This window comes from Phoca vitulina, unplaced genomic scaffold (assembly GCF_004348235.1).
Source record: "Phoca vitulina isolate PV1807 unplaced genomic scaffold, GSC_HSeal_1.0 scaffold19, whole genome shotgun sequence".
Lineage (NCBI taxonomy): Eukaryota > Metazoa > Chordata > Mammalia > Carnivora > Phocidae > Phoca > Phoca vitulina.
Window position 1 is genome coordinate 22065898 of NW_022589722.1, and position 14802 is coordinate 22080699.

At 41.3% G+C, this 14802-nt stretch overlaps 1 long non-coding RNA gene across 2 annotated transcripts; it reads right to left on the minus strand.

The window, feature by feature from the left end:
• Positions 1 to 243: 243 nt before the first annotated feature.
• On the minus strand, positions 244 to 14787 carry LOC116639732. 2 transcript variants are annotated; one of them, XR_004300914.1, is made up of 5 exons: positions 14702 to 14787; positions 14102 to 14215; positions 8157 to 8334; positions 7422 to 7529; positions 244 to 1228 (listed from the first exon to the last, which is right to left on the minus strand). It is a non-coding gene; the product is annotated as an uncharacterized LOC116639732 (long non-coding RNA). The 2 variants fall into 2 exon arrangements; XR_004300913.1 differs by having other exon boundaries at positions 13983 to 14215.
• Between the last annotated feature and the right edge of the window lie 15 nt (positions 14788 to 14802).

The following is a 14802-nucleotide window of genomic DNA, read 5'->3' on the forward strand; positions in this document are numbered from 1 at the left end:
AGGGGGCTGGGGGATGGGTTAGCCCAGTGATGGGTATTAAGGAGGGCATGTATTGCATGGAGCACTGGGTGCTATACGAAGAAAACAATGAATCGTGGAACACTACATCAAAAACTAATGATGCACTGTATGGTGACTAACATAACATAATAAAATAAAATAAAATTTAAAAAAAAGAAAGAAAGAAAAGGGATATCCTTTGCTATTAGAAACTTTGATTATGACTACTTTGCCACACCATAGTTTTGTGACCTTGGACAAGTGATTTAACTTGCTGGGGCTCAGTCGCCTTGTGTATAAAGGGTGGATTATACAGTTTACACCTTCGTGTTGCAAAGATTAAAGGAGTTAAGTTATGTAAATTACTTGATACTGTGCCAGGAGCATTGTAAGTTCTCATTAAATGTCCCCGCTATTATTTCATGTAACTAGTTGCAGAACAAATAAAGTCACATCTCTTTTAATAGCACAATTAATTTGTCAAGCTCCCCATATGCCCAGATTACCAAGAAGCCCAGAATTTCCTTCTGGGGCCCTCTCCACTGCCCTGAAATGGTCCAAGAATGTTTAATTAGCACAAAGGAGGCAGCTCTGCTGCAAATGCTTCACCCAGACCCGGAGAATCCAGTCAGCAGGTGGTCCCGCATTTCTTGCTCTAGCTTCACACAGACTTGTTAAAACCTGGCCCCGCATCCTCCAATGAGCCAGTAGATTGCTGCTTGATGTCAGCGCTGGTCCAGCAGTGGTTTTTCCAGAATGCGGATGGAGGGCAAGGCAGTGTCCTTCCCCAGTGGAACGCAGGTCAGTAGTCCAGTATGCCGCCAAGGGCTAGTCTTCAGACACAGCCACACTTGAAGTGCAGGTACTAGTGGTGATCTCTGTGTGGGCTGTAACTGGTTAGTTCAGACTCGCTGCTGCCCGAGGGACACCGTGTTGGGGGGAGCGTGCAGACTCAGAAGCCAGATGGTCTAGGTTCTAATGTGGGTGTGGCCTGTGCACCCTTGGGCAATTTATTTGACCATATGAGTCCTACATCTATCACTGTTGACCTGTGTGACCATGGGCAATTCATTCAGTCTCCAACTTTGGCTTCTTCATATGCAAAATGCAGCAGATGGAAATACAACTATATCTGAGTCAGGAGATCTGGCTTCGGGTCCCAATCTGCCCCTAATTAGCTCTGGATATTGGCAAGTAATTCTATTTCATTGTACTTCCATATCCTCACCTATGAAACAAGAGAGCAGGATTAAATCATCTCTAAAATCCCACTAGTCTAGGGGCACCTGGGTGGCTCAGTCGTTAAGCGTCTGCCTTCGGCTCAGGTCATGATCCCAGGGTCCTGGGATCAAGCCCCGCATCGGGCTCACTGCTTGGCGGGAAGCCTGCTTCTCCCTCTCCCACTCCCCCTGCTCGTGTTCCCTCTCTTGCTGTGTCTCTCTCTGTCAAATAAATAAAATCTTTAAAAAAAAAAAAAATCCCACTAGTCTAAAGATAGATGTTTCTATTATCTTAGTATACTGCTACGCACTGCTCAATATCCGTGATCCTTTAAATCCATAATGCAGTTTGTATTGTTGATATATAATTACGATTACTTCTTGGGGTTGAATCAATTGGGAAAATAAAGTCTCATTTTCTATTTACAACAACCTTATGAGAGAATACTATTGACAAGAACCACTCACAAGGCTTTAGCACCTACCATGTGCCAAGTACCGTGTGAAATACGGACTCTACTTCACTTCATCTCCACAGCAGCCCTCTGAGTGAGGGAATATCCTTATTCCCTCCATTCAGATAAGGAAACTGAGGCTCAGAGGTTTAAGTAACATGCTCAGTGCTATACAGTTGGCAGGTGGTGGAGCTAGGCTTCAAGGATGGACCTGTTGGACCCGTAAGAACATGACTGTTCTGAAGACAGTTATTAATGAACCTACCTCCCAGAGAAGACTCTCGGACTCAGTCAGCATGTAGTGTGCCCAAGTTCACTTATAAGTTAGAGGCATGGTCGAGACCAGAATTCCGGCTTTCTCCCGCCTCATCTGGAGTGTGCTACACCCTGCAGCCTCCCAAACCCACTTGCTTATGGAATCAATGAATACAAATGAGGGCTGATTTGTATTCATTTGCAGCTAACCGGCAGATTTACACTCTCTTTGCTGCACACCTCCAAGAAACACATCCTCATGCATATACCATCAGGCTTTCAAGGATCTGTTCTCTCTCCAACTCACTCCCTGGCCCTGGGAAGCTAGGATCATAGCCCTGTCTGTGAGCACATCAGAACCAGACTCCAATGAGGGTCACAGTCAACACCAGTGGAACAGTGGTAAATGCTATTGCTTAACCTGGTAGGGAAACCAGAGACGGAAGTCCCTAAGTGCAGGTGACACAACCACTCAAGATGAAACAAACCATGATCAATCCTAGGGCTGGCAGCAGTTGTGAGTGTTCGAAGGTAGGTCTGTTAGTTGACTTAAAGCATTGCGCCTTGTCATAAATTCTTAAATTTCTGAATTCTTGAGTAGTGGAAATTGAGCCAATGGACAGATGACAGAGGGATCCTGTAAGGTTGCACCTGCCTGTCAACAGCCACTCCAACATCCATTCTACTTGTGCCAGTAAGGATAACTTTGACTTGAACAAAGAGAAATACATAAGAAGGGTTAAATAATGAGGCTATCAGGAGCTACGGGTGGGAGGGGTTCAGGCATAGAACTATGAGAAGCTCAAAATACCGTTGATAACCAGGTCCTTTCATCTACATTCTGCTGCCAGTAGCAATAGCTTTGTCTGAAGTCTGACCACTTACTGTTATTGTCACCAACTGGCTACTGGTGGCAATCAGGATGATACACTTTCCTATTCATCTCCATGAAGGAGAGAAGAAAACCTCTTCTCCAAGCACAGAATATAATCTTTCCATCTTTCCTCTCTATTTGATTGGTTCAAGTTAGGTTATGGTCTACCCCCAGGCCAGTAGTTACCAGGGGTGTTCATGTACAGATTATATTAGGCTAATCAGAGGTTAACCGTTGAATTTACCCAGGAATAGAGTGGCTTCCTCTGAGTCACATGGACTGCATGGTCAATGAGTAGACCCATGAATAAAATCTCGCTCCTGTTGGAAGGATGGAAGGATTGCAGGGTAGCCAACGGTGTACATTACAGTTCCTTTCCCAGATCATACCATTCTTGGAACCCTTAGCTCAGTCAATCACCATGTTTCATTATCTTGGACCCACAAGTTAATTAGGTTTTAATCCTGTCCTGACAGTAAGCCTCATGACTTTTGCTTGATTGGCTGGAACAAAAGCTCTTTCTCTCTTCCTCTGTGTAATGGTAGTATGCAGCTAGAAGGCCCTAGATATGCTCTTGCCATTTTTTCCCATCACAAAGGAAAAGCATCCCAGGGAAGATGTCAGAGCACAGAGACTTCCTGAGAAATGGGACAGAATTCTGAGGACACTATGGATCTCTGACTCAAACTATACCTGGAACTCACCTGAGCACTTCTCAATTATTGAGTCAATCGATTCTCACTATTTTTAAATCCAACCTCAGTTTTGCTTTCTGCTTCTTGCAATATGAAGAATCCTTACTGACATAGCAGAATCCAGTTCAATTCATTGAAAATGTTTCCAATCATCACAGCTGCTTCCAAAATAAAGCAGGCCACCTCCTGTTCTCTTATCTTCCATCACTGGAGGTGTTCATGCAGAGACTGGCCAACCATCTGTCCAGGATGTTATAAAAAGGATTTCTACATTGGTGGGTGGCTGAAAAACCACCTTCTAAGAACCCTTCCAATCTCAATATGCTAATACTCCTATTAAGCCAAAAAAAAAGTGGAAAGTGTGCTGAAACATGTATAGGAGAATATAAATCAAAGTTACTTGGATAAAAGATGAGAGTCGTTCTCTCTGAAGTAGGACTAGAGATGAGGCATGATTCAATCATTTGTTCTTTGATTCATTTTTATTCAACAGATGTACATTGATCTGCAAATATATGCTAAGCACTAAATATGTAGAAATAAACAAAAACCAAGAGCCCATTTTTATAGCACTGACTTTCTAGTGGTCATGCTATAGTGGAAAGATGTGGGCTTTGGATTCAGAAACACCTGAAGGACAGTTACGGCCTCTACGTGGTCTGGTTTCCCTGATCTTCAATTTCTTAATTGGTTAAGTCGATGCTAAAACACCTACTTTGTACAGTAGCATGATGGTTAAATGAGATAATGCATACATGTAAAATATCTAATAAAGGACAGGAACAAAGCAGTTAATCAATTAATGATATTTCCCTTCCATAGCTAGAGCACTAATGGCTATATGTTCAAGGGAAAATTCCAACATTTCATCTTCGGCATGACCTCCAAGAAGCTCAGATATAATAGAGAGTGGAAGGCCATGCAGAGAGAACTCTGGAAGAAGTTGATTTTAAATGGACCAGATCACCAAAATTTGAGTGAGAGAATGAAAATTGTCTAAGTTTATTCATTCATTCAACAAAAATGCACTGAGTATCTCCAATGAGTTAGCAACTATTCTAGGTGCTTGGGAACTAGCAGTGACCCAAACAGAAATGTTCCTTCCCTCATAGGGCTTATACTCTACTGGAAGTAGAAATACAAAAAATAAAATATGGGGGAAATTGTCATAATGCTGCATGGCCCTAAATGCCAAATAAATGCTGCTAATAACTGGTGCTAAGGAAATAAGGAGGGAATAGAGAGACCCAAGAGTTTGGGTAGCCAGAGAAGGCTTAAAGGGGAATTTGGGGAAGCTGGAGCAAAGGAGGGCATGCCTAAGACCCTGTGGTACTCCTTAGTGAGAGGGGAACTGTGATGATGATGATGTGTGGAGTGTGGCATCTGTATCTGAGAACTCTGCAAAGACAATTGCAGGCCAGGAGCATGTCAATGAACCAAGGCAGGAAAGTGTGGAGAGTGGGATCACTTTATAATTGAACAGAAGGGTTCAGCTGAGTTCAAATCCTGGCTTTACTCCTTAGTAGGTCACTTTGAGCAATTTGTAACCTAGGTCATAGAGTTGAGCTGAGGGCTAATTGAGAGAAATCCTATAAAGTGCTCAACACAGAGCAAGCTTGCAATACATTACTAGCCATCAGGGAAATACAAATCAAAACCACAATGAGATAGCACCTTACACCTGTTAGAATGGCAAAAATTAACAAAACAGGAAACAACAAATGTTGGCGAGGATGTGGAGAAAGGGGAACTTCTTACACTGTTGGTGGGAATTCAAGCTGGTATAGCCACTCTGGAAAACAGTATGGCGGTTCATCAAGATGTTAAAAATAGAGCTACCCAGGGCGCCTGGGTGGCTCAGTTGGTTAAGCGACTGCTTTCGGCTCAGGTCATGATCCTGGAGTCCCGGGATCAAGTCCTGCATCAGGCTCCCTGCTCAGCAGGGAGTCTGCTTCTCCATCTGACCCTCCCCCCTCTCATGCTCTCTCTATCTCTCATTCTCTCTCTCAAATAAATAAATAAAATCTTTAAAAAAAAAATAGATCTACCCTACGACCCAGCAATTGCACTATTAGGTATTTACCCCAAAGATACAGATATAGTGAAAAGAAGGGGCACATGCACCCCAATGTTCATAGCAGCAATGTCCACAATAGCCAAACTGTGGAAGGAGCTGAGATGTACTTCAACAGATGAATGGATAAAGAAGATGCATGGTTCCTATATACAATGGAATATTACTCAGCCATCAGAAAGGATAAATACCTACCATTTACATCGACATGGATGGAACTGGAGGGTATTATACTAAGTGAACTAAGTCAGTCAGAGAAAGACAATGATCATATGGTTTCACTCAGATGTAGAATATAAGAAATGGCACAGAGGATCACAGGGGAAGGGAGGGAAAACTGAATGGGAAGAAATCAGAGAGGGAGACAAACCATGAGAGACTCTGGACTCCAGGAACCAAACTAAGGGGTACGGAAGGGAAGTGTTGTTGGGGGATGGAGTAACCAGGTGATGGGTATTAGGAGGGCAATACAATGTATTGCAGTGTGGTGATGAGCACTGGGTGTTATATGCAACTAATGAATCATTGAACACTACATCAAAAACTAATGATGTACTGTATGTTGGCTAACTGAACATAGTATAAAAAAAAAAAAAAAAGAATGTGAAGAATACTGTGGCTCCTACATTACAATTGAGGATGAAGCCAGAGAAATGGTGTGTTCTGTCTTTGTTATTGGGGGTCTATTTTCAATCATAGTTGGGTTTCCCAAACCTGAGAAATTCTGGAGACATGTCACATAGGGATAATAACACATAAAGAAATTATCTGAGGATTAAATGAGATCATGGATTTAAGTTTAGACATAATTCCTGGACAATGGAAAATACCAGTAACTTGCTTATTAGGCCAGGAGACTTGTGCTCATTTAAAAAAGGTAAATGAAAATTTTTATTCTTTTTTTAATAACTTTCACCCATTTTTAGCTTCTAATGCCCTGTTGACTAATATTTGACCTTTCTTTTTTAATGAGATATTTTCCTGAAGAAAAGAGAAAAAGGAAAAAATAAAGAGTATGATTTCTTTCATCATAACATCAAAATTTTACAGTTGACCCCAAATAGCTTGTCTCTTCCTTGCCTATCTTCTTACTCCAAGCATATTTAAAGGAATCCTTTTTGACTAGAATAGATAGGAATAGGCAGGAATAGATGGACAGGGATAGAAAGATCAATGAAACAAAATAGATAGCCCAGAAATAGATTCCACTATGTATGAGAATCTAATATATGATAAAGGAGACATCACACATCAATGAGAAAAGGAAGGATTATTTAGCAAATGGTGCTGGGACCCCTGGGTAGCAATTTAGGGAGGAAAAATCAATTTTAGGCCCTTACTTCACATCATGCAGAAAAATCAATTCCAGATGAGTTAAATAATTAAATATAAAAAATATCAAATCTTAGAAAAACTAGAGAAAAAAGAGAGTGAATAAGAATTAAATCCCCAGAGGAGTAAGAACTTTCCAAGCTTAGAGCAATAGAATAAAGCACAAAGAAGATTAACAGATTCAACCCCTTACAATTTAATTTTTAAAATCCTGACACACAGCCATACAAAAGCTAAAATCAGACTTGAAATAATAGTTTCAGCAAGTATTAACAAAATGTTCATTTTTCTATAAATGGCTCACATCAATCAACATAAAAAACACTAATACATAGATCAATAAATGGAAAAAGATACAGAAAATTCACATATGAGGAAAATATATCTGATAAACAAATGTGGGAAAAAATATTACCTCACTAGAATTAAGAGAATGGTAAATTTTAAAATAAAGTACATATTTTAAAATAAGAATATTCAATATTGGTAGAAGTACAAAGAAATTATCACACTTACCTACTGCATGAATTTGTGTAATGCTTTTACAAAACATTTCCATCATTTGTACTAAGACACTTGAAAAGACTTCAGATGAGTTTAAGGGGCATTTGCAATTCTCAGAATCTAAGCCAAAAATATTTTTAAATGTTAAGAGTGAGAAGAGACACAGAAGGAGACACATTAGAAAGAGGCTCTCTGTAGCATAACTCAAAATAATAATTATAAGTAACATTAACAACAAGGAGGAAATGGAGTCAATTATGATATATTCACCCATGCTTTATAGGATGTTAGTAGGTATATCAGTCAGGGTTCTGGTAGGAAACAGATGATGAGTTCACATTAGAATGATTTGAGACAGGTTCAGGAAAGGAACTATTTACAAAGGTATGGGTAGAATATAGAAAAACTTATATGACACAGAGCTAGTAAAAGAGCTCTTGCTATCTCTAGCTCTAATGAGGTGCAGGAAAGGGGCAAGGAGAGAGTTGGGTGGAGAGGTGCACCTTGATAGGAGCTGTGCCTTTTTTAAGCCAAGGGACGTATCCATCCTGAAGCCAGCCCCCATGAAGTGATCCAGGAAAATAAATATTCTAATTTAACCTTAAAAATAAAACCTTAAAAATAAAAATAGCTAGTTAGTTTACCAGCAAAATGAGTTTATTCCAGAATAGCAGGGGAATTACAACTCAGGACATGCAAACCACCACCAACCATAGGCAAGTCTTCAGAACAAGGAGAGAGGCCTACCTTTATAGAGAAAAGTTGGAAGCTAGGAGGGACCGTTTGAAATGAAAGTCCATTGGAGGAGAGCGAGAGTTTGGGGGTGTGGCAACTTCTCATTGGCTGAGTCTTGGTGGTTCTCATTGGCTGAGTTGTGGTGGTTCTCATTGGCTGGTTGTGGTGGTTCTCATTGGCTGGGTTATTGCTAGGCAAAGAGAAAATATTTTCTCCTGCTGAGATTTGTCAAGTAAGCTTTTTACTGTCCAGGTATGAAAAAAGGTAAGCTATGACAAATGGTACATGCATGAGAGCACTTCAGGACTTCCCAACTCCATTTTGATAAGGTTTTCCTTTATTCATTTTCACATCCTCAATAACTTTCCAAGATCCCCCTTTGGCTAAGACCAGTGGGAAGCTGGAGAGCAAGTGAAGTTTTTGATATCATCTACACACATCAGTTTTTCAAGGAACATGGAACACTACATCAAAAACTAATGATGTACTGTATGGTGATTAATATAACATAATAAAATTAAATTAAATTAAAAAAAAAGGAACGGGGAAAAGAGACATAAATAGATCAGGGGACATAAGATGAAGACATCCAGTGCAAAGAAAAAAAGCAGCATCTAAGTTTATCCTTATGGTGTGAACTAAGGGAAAAGAAGAAATAAAAGAAATACACCAAAGTTTGTGTTAAGGTCTTAAGATATTAGTAAATTTTCCTTTTGTTTATATTTTCCAAATTTTGGGCTTGTTGAACTAGGGCAGGAACTATTCTCTTTAACCTTTGCATCTCCAGCACAGAGCATGGTATTTGGCATATCACAGGCATTTAATAAAATTTAAAATACCACTCCTACTGTTGTCATATTGTTGGAAAGTTTTTACCTCCAACCCAGGAGATGCACAAACCCCATCTCTTATTGTATCATTGAATAGTGGTGTTAACTCACTTTCAGTAATATTTAAAATGTTACATAACAGTATCCTCATATTAAGGTATCTGGGAGCAGGGAAGAGTTTAAAAAAAAAAAGAAATAAAGAAACGAATCATTAACTTAACCCATTCCTCATTCCTTGCCTCTGCACTAGCCACCTTCTTCCACCACTTTTTTTTCACTTGTCTGACATTCTATCAGTAGCCTCAGGAAGATGGGGATCTTGACCAAACTTTCATTTCCATGGGATCTGAGTCTTGAGAGGTTGAGAAGCTTTTCACTCACCAAGTACAGGGGGCACCTCAGCAAATCCTCCATAGAAAAAACATGGACTTATTGTGTAGCAGAAAGGTAGTTTCCCATGGCAACTGGGGTCATTCACACTGGCCAGTATAGGAATCCCTCCTCTTCCTGTTGATTTGTTCACAGAAAAAGTCCAAAAAGGCCAGAGAACAACCTTGGCTTACAAATCACCAGAACCATAACAGTAGAAATACTACTCCTTGGGTAGTACTACCTACAAACCCACCAAGCCTAAGATTGCTGGGATAAGAAGCAAAAGGTCTCCAAATGGGTTGTTAAGGATAATAGTATGAGAGTCTGTTCCCACGTCCACATGAACCAGTACATTCTGGCTTTATGGTTTAGCTACTGGTTTATAGTATTTCTCACATTCTGTAGGTTAGTACCCCATGCACCTATGGTGTGGTTCCCACATGGTACCATTCATGAGACCTTCCTAACCATTCCCTCATTCTGTCAAGCGAGTTGCTTCTGAGTAGTGGAGAGACTGGTAAGATCAGTGAAGACCATGGATATGAGTCCATGACTACACTTCCTTTGCTATAAAGTGAGTTTCTCAGTCAACAGAGATGGTGTTTCAGGTATCATGGTATGGATAAATCATAATGTATTTTTGAACTAAGAATACTGATACTAAAAGAGCAGTTTGAGCTGGGAAGGCTTATCCACATTCAGAATTTGTGCCTATCCCTGTTAGAACAAAGGGTTTTCCTATCTGTGAGAGGAGGGGTGCACTGATATGATATTTTAACAGATAGCTGACCACTTCCCTCTGGAATGGTGCCATATCTGAAGCTTAGAGTTGGCCTCCAGTCTTGACAAGTCAGGCGCTCAGCATGGTGCAACCAGGCCAGTGTGGAATAGGGCGAGTCCATGATGCTGAAACCATGCATAGCCTCCATCTCTGCTGTCATACCCACTTCATACATGGGCCCCAGGGTATGTAAGGACTGACATCCACAAGACATTCTTACTTGTCTACCTGATTTATAAGAGCTTCCTCTGCAATGGATGCCCTCAGATAGGAATTGATGTGGGATATAAGTGTCTTCACTCTCTTTACCTATTCTAGGTCCTGGTTCATCTCTTCTTTACAGATCTCTTTGTCCCCAATCTTCCAATCTTGTTCTTTTCCCTAAGCAGTCAGCCAACCCATTAGCCACTGCTTTTGTGCCTGTAATGTAGATCTACAGCTCAGACCATCTTTCCTTCCCCCCCATGAATTGGACAACCAGATATACTGCCTAAGTTCTCTCTATTGGATTAGTCTCCTTCATTTCTTTCTTTTTTTTTAAGATTTTATTTATCTATTTGAGAGAGAGAGAGAGCACAAGTTGGGGGGAGGGCAGAGGGACAAAAAGACTCCCTGCTGAGCAGGGAGTCCAGTGTGGGGCTCGATTCCAGGACCCTGAGATCATGACCTGAGCCGAAGTCAGACACTTAACTGACTGAACCATCCAGGTGCCCCTCATTTCTTTCTTTCAGAGACATCTCAGAGAGGGGGAAGTGCAGCAGCCATCCACTTCCAGCGTATGCTCTCATACTTTGCAAACCCATCATTAAACCAGGCCCACACTTCTTCTTCCTCCATTAACTGGTCATAGGGAACCTTTCATGAAGCCAGAGGTGTGAGTTGAGGGAGAGGTGGCAAAGCAGTAAATGAGGCTCTAGGGGAGTCTTACCATCTGTAAGTGCAGTTTATTTGTATCTCCCAGACAATTGAGGCCTCATTCCATGTATCCCATTTATACTTTATAATGCAATGCTACTGTATGTGCCAATTTTATGCTTCAATATATCAAATAACATCAAGGTCATGATGAGCAGCTCAGGTCTCATAGTCACTTGATGTCTCATGGCTAGACATTCAGTTTCTACCAGGGTCCAGTAAATGCTTTTCAAATAGAGAATAATTGTCACAGAAGAAGTCCTCATTACAAACACTAGGAGTCAAGCACCTTTTGGGGCTTGCCAGAGGCTTCATACAGTATCAGTTTGCTATAGATGTTTTCAATACCATTGGGCCTGCAGCATCAAAAAGCTTTGTAATGCTTTACACCACAGACTGGACTTGTTACAGAGCATTATTATGCTCTAAGCCCCATTCAAAGCTGTCATCATTACGAGTTACTCAATAAATAGGTCAGAGGAGCATGACCAAATACGATGTATGTTGTCTGCAACACACAAAAAGACCCACAAGTGCTATGCTCCTTTCTTCATGGTGCATGATGAAAGGCACAGCAAACAGGCTCTGAGTGCAATGGCATAATGCTGATAAGCATAGGGCCACTGGACCCTAGAAACTTCATCAATGTGCTAGGTATCTAAAATTTATGTCCCCTATCTTCTGACATGGATGTATCTTATTAAGGTATATGGGGTATTTGATAGTCCCTGCTAACCATAACCAATTAGCATAATGTTGTCAATGTAACAGATTAGGGTGATATTTGGTAGGTTATGAGAATAATCATGACCCTTCCAGACACAGTGACAAAGACCAAGAGAGCTGACACAGCTCTGGGTCAATACAGTAAAGATATACTGCTTTATTATACACACAGGATGATTTTGGTTTGGTTTACTAATTGGATGGGACAAAAAACATTTGCTGGGTCATAGCTACATGTGCCAGGAACTGTATTGGGTTGCTCCAGTAAAGATGCTCGCTACCTTCAGAACCATAGCTGGGAGTAGCATCACAATTTGGTTAAATTTGTGATAACTAACTGTCATACTCCATGATCTAAATGCCTTTTGTAGCAGCCAAACAGATGAGTTAATGGGAATTGGGTAGGAATCATGACTCCTACAATCTCTCAAATCTTTGCTGGAAGCATTAATTTCTGATTTGTGTGTCTTGTTCTGGGGATAGTTATCAGTTCACTTTATTTATAAGGTCTTTTACTTGGTCTTGACCCTCCCAACTACCATAGCCCTTACTCTGACAATTCTGTAAATATATTCCCAGTATATATTCCGGGACTGGGCAGAAATGACAGGCGGGCGTTTGGGCCACTGGATCCGTATGAGACATTCCAGATCCAAGATCCCATCTATTACCTTGTCTCTATAAGGCCCCACCCTGAAAGGTGGACCATGGTGATATTTCAGGTCTCCACATGTTGGCTTCAATTAGGAGCCAGTATCTAATGATCATGGAAGACATAGCTACTATCTTTTTTTTTTCAGTATATAACACCTTAGTAAGTAGGTGCAGGTCCCTTTGGAGAAGTCTTTGAGGAAGATTCACATTTATACATGTGGAGAAACACAACAAGGTCCTTCTTCAAGGAGGGCCAGTCTCACCCATGGCTGAGAGGTTGTGGATGTGTGAATTGGTTTTTGCTTAGGGATTAAGTAAAAAGATGAAAATCTCCACTGCAAGGACTCAAGTCATATTTCTGCCCAGTAGTCTTAGAATTTTTGCTGTATATATTAAGTAGCACCTTAGAGATTATTTTGTGTGTATGGATACTGTGGTCAATTAACCCCCTTCACAGATCCCTGAGAGGTAAAATGATTTTGTGACCAACTCCATCCCTGTGTCTATCCTACTACCTGTCTCTAATGATGAAGAGCTGCCACCTAGCTTATGCTGTGTGGGATCCCATTAACTCCCCTAAGATCAGGAAATCCAGTTCCCAAATCTCCAGCCCACAGGACACAGCCAACACAATGTGCTTTAAGGATGCTTCTGCTCCTCTCACCAGTGAATGTGTTATTGCCTTGGAGAAGGGTATGTCTCTAGGCTCTCCTGTGAGGATATGGTTAGGGGCAAGCTAAAGAGATGGCACATGGTAGATCCATTCTCACATTCCCATCTCCCTGAGCCTTCAGACTCCCTTCTCTGAAACCTATCAAGGAAGTTCCTGTATTTAAATCTCATTAACTTATACTCTTTGAGTCCAGGCTTCAGTGATCCAACCTAGGAGATCATGAATGCCCAGGATACATGGCTTAACCAACACATTCAATCCCAAATCCTAGAGGGATGCTCTCATGTTCACAAATTTGGCCCATTAGGACTTACTATTCTCTCCTCCTTAGACTAACAAACACCCTTATAATTCAGTCCCACCCTGCTTGAAACTCTTCTGGTGAATAAGTTCTTTCTTGTAGGAACAACCTTCTGCTTCTCAATCCTTGCTCTTTTGGGTCTGGTAACGGGCCTGGAGACAAGGAGATGTGCTGGGATTGAGTCCTGCGATAATCAACTTCAGCTTCCAATGCAACTGCCCCTCAGACGACAGGGGTGTTGATGGTGTCTGCAGGGTGGGAATCAGATGGGGTGCATGGGTAGAACCGCCTGGCAGACAAAGGAGGCTCAGAGGAATTTGAGAAATTCAAGGATTTAAAGTTTTAGTCTCACGATGGACTCTGAAAAACAAACTGAGGGTTCTAGAGGGGAGGGGGGTGGGAGGATGGGTTAGCCTGGTGATGGGTATTAGGGAGGGCAGGTTCTGCATGGAGCACTGGGTGTTATACACAAACAGTGAATCATGGAACACTACATCAAAAACTAATGATGTCATGTATGATGATTAACATAACATAATAATAAAAAAAATAAAAAATAAAGTTTTAGTCTCAGCCTCATCCATACCTGTTCAAATGTTCTCACCCCACATCTCAGGATCACATACTTTTCCCTACCACAGTACACCTGTGGTGTACCCAATGTGCAATGATTGGTGCTACAAAGACATGTGGCTTGGTCCTCACCACAACTGCCTTATGACAGCAGCTGAGGGGCTTCTTCAAACACAGCATGAAGGCCTCCTGTTCTCAGCTCAATGTTTACAGCTTGCAAATTCTCCTTTTCCCCAAGAATACCTCCTAGGGCCAACAGAAGAGGCCATATGAATTCACAATATTTATGACAATTATCACCACAGCAACAAAGTATCCCAAGTACAGCATTTGCCCCCATCTGCATGCCATCCATGCCACTGGTGTTGAAAAATTAAATAATCACGATGCGTGTCACCACTTACCATGGGTCACCCATATCCTATCTCCCCTTGGCAAGGAGGTTATCCTACATTACATTATCCCTACATTAGCCAAACATATGAGCAACCCAATCCCAGAATCCAATATTGAAGGACTCTGTCTGGGACCTCATACAATACCATTTATTATTTTAATCAGGATCCCAACGGGAGATAAATGGCAAGATTTAGCTAGACTAATTTGATACAAGCTTAATAAACGGATTACTTTACAAAGATAAGAGTGCAGTATAGCCACATAGTACATTACCCCAGGGTGGTGGCAGCCCCTAAGTCTAGAGGGTGGATGGAAGGAAAAAGTTACTGGCACCTGGAAGGAGAAAGTCACGTGGACAGGAGTTCCTTGACAGGAGCTTTGATCTTCAGCTGAAGAATGAAGTCTGCCTGCAGTGAACCTGCAGGAAGGGAGCA